Source organism: Octodon degus, unplaced genomic scaffold (genome assembly GCF_000260255.1).
Source record: "Octodon degus isolate 3935 unplaced genomic scaffold, OctDeg1.0 scaffold00044, whole genome shotgun sequence".
Taxonomy (NCBI): Eukaryota; Metazoa; Chordata; class Mammalia; order Rodentia; family Octodontidae; genus Octodon; species Octodon degus.
The window spans coordinates 390,545-392,592 of NW_004524620.1; the positions used below are offsets into that span (position 1 = coordinate 390,545).

The 2,048-nt window shown below is 57.7% G+C and overlaps 1 protein-coding gene across 2 annotated transcripts in view; it reads left to right on the top strand.

The window, feature by feature from the left end:
• The first annotated feature begins 1,798 nt into the window (after positions 1 to 1,798).
• Positions 1,799 to 2,048, top strand: part of Kdm4c (lysine demethylase 4C) — a 461,014-nt gene continuing 460,764 nt past the window's right edge. For both annotated transcript variants that reach the window (XM_004631706.2, XM_023715829.1), the window contains exon 1: positions 1,799 to 1,959. The gene's annotated coding sequence lies outside the window, so the exon portion shown is untranslated. The remainder of the gene's footprint in view (positions 1,960 to 2,048) is intronic.

Sequence of the window (2,048 nt, forward strand, 5' to 3'; positions counted from 1 at the left end):
CAGGCAGGCACTTAGGCCTCTGAGCTCTATCTTTGGCCTGCCTTCCCCAGTGCTGGAACCAAAGGTGTGGGCCACCAGGACTGGCCCAAGTACTTCAAGTACATGTACCACACCTGGCTCAGTTGCTGAAACTCTTTAAAAGATTATAATAAACTGAAATGGGAAAAAGTGCTAAGCTTCCTTTCCAATTTTGTTGTTGTTTTGCCTTCAGAATTTACCGTTTCACACAATAGCATTGTTGCAGAAGTGAAGGCTTTTAAGTTTTATACTTTTATCAAGTTAAATCAACCTCCATGGTCTGTCAAAAGATAGGTGAGAATGTCAATGTAATATACTAAAACATACTAAATGTTTGAAAAGGTTTTAATCTGAGGACAGTGGCTCATGCCTGTAATCCCAGCTATTAGGGAGCCTGAGTCTGAAAGACCATAAATTGTTCAGAGGGTAACTAGAGATCATGGTGGTTCGGTGGGGCGTGGTACTACACACCAGTAAGCCCAGCACTCTGGGAAGCAGGATTGGAAGAGCCCAGTTTGTGGCAATTCAGTAAAAAGATCTTGTCTCCAAAAATTTAAAAAGGTCTGGGGATGTAACAGTGCAAAAGGCCCTGGGGCTCAATCACATGTGTGAGAAGATCTGGTGGCTTTCATAATCACATTAGCTTCAGCTCACTTAACCATATACATCTGTATTCACGGAGAAGGCAGCTCAAGTCTGTGGGTTAAACAGACCTGTTAGGATATTTCTAAAATGCGGAAATGTTTATCAGAACAGAAAGTTTAGCATTTTAGCCCCAGGTTGTTGCCAAGGGTATAAGGATTTGCTAATCTTTCTAAGCAGAGTAGAGGTTTGCGAAAATGTGAAGGATCCAGCTGGCAACGCAGCGGGAAGTTAAAAAAAAAAAAAAAAACAAAAAAAAAAACCTTTCCGCTTTGCAAAACCTCTGGGGCTCAGCCACCTGCCTTTGGCAGGGCAAAGGTTCTGGTCTGTGGGTTCTCCTGACACCTTGGAAGGTGGGGGTCTCCGAGCACAACCAACAAGTTCCAACAACCCTGCGCTTCGATAGTCCGCCGCGATCCTCGGGCCGGGCTGCCCACGCAGCCAGCGTCTGGGGGTCTCTTCGCCACCCTGAGCGCACACCTGCGCGGGACGGGACTGGCCGCGCGTAGGTGACTCGAACACCAGACAGTTTTGCTTCCGAGGGGGGAGCAAAAGTCTCTGGCCCCACAGTTGCGTGGCAACGGCGCCCCCGCGGGATCCCCCATTGCCCGAGGGAGGGTGCGGGCTGGGGCCTCGGGACGCTGTCGACGTCGGCCGGACTCCTCGCCGCCCCTCAGGGCCGCCCGAGGCCCCACCCCTGACAACGCCGCTGACGTCCGCGAGCCCGAGGCCTCCGTAGGCCGCTCACGCGGGAGCCAGGGACGACGTGTGGCGCGTGGACTCTGGCAGGTCGCGCCCCGCAGGACCCGGCAGGCGCTTCCGGGTGCGGCTCTCTGCACCTGTTTCTCCCTCCGGTCTCGGTGTCTTCCTGCTCCCGGCAGGATGCGAAAAGCCCATCACAAAAGGCAAGGTACACGCACCACAGATACTCCGGCTCAAGTGCGGAGCCGAAGCCAGAAGCCAAAGCGGGAAGGTGCCCGGCACCTTTAAACTGCGGCGAGGACCACGTGACCCCTCGCCGGGCCCGAAGTCACGTGACGGAGCGCGCGCCCTCGCGGGCAGAGCCGACTTCGCCGTGCGCGCGCCCGGCCCGCCGTCGCCCCGCCCCGCCCCGGGACGGGAGGGTGAGCGGCGCGGAGGGATCGGCGCCGGGCCCCGTGCGCGTGCGCAACGAACAGCTGTCACCCAGTGCGGAACAAGTCTCCCAAATTTCCCGAACCTCCCGGGTCTGGAGGCCCGGTCTTCCTCCTCCCGCTCCCGCGGCTCCGGGTCGCGTGCTCGCCCCCACCCGCGCGCCAGGTAACCGCTGCTCTGGAGTCGGGGCCGGGGCGGCAGGCCCGCGTCTGCCGGGCGCTGCTCCTCCGCGCGGCGCGGCGAGCGCTGCGGGC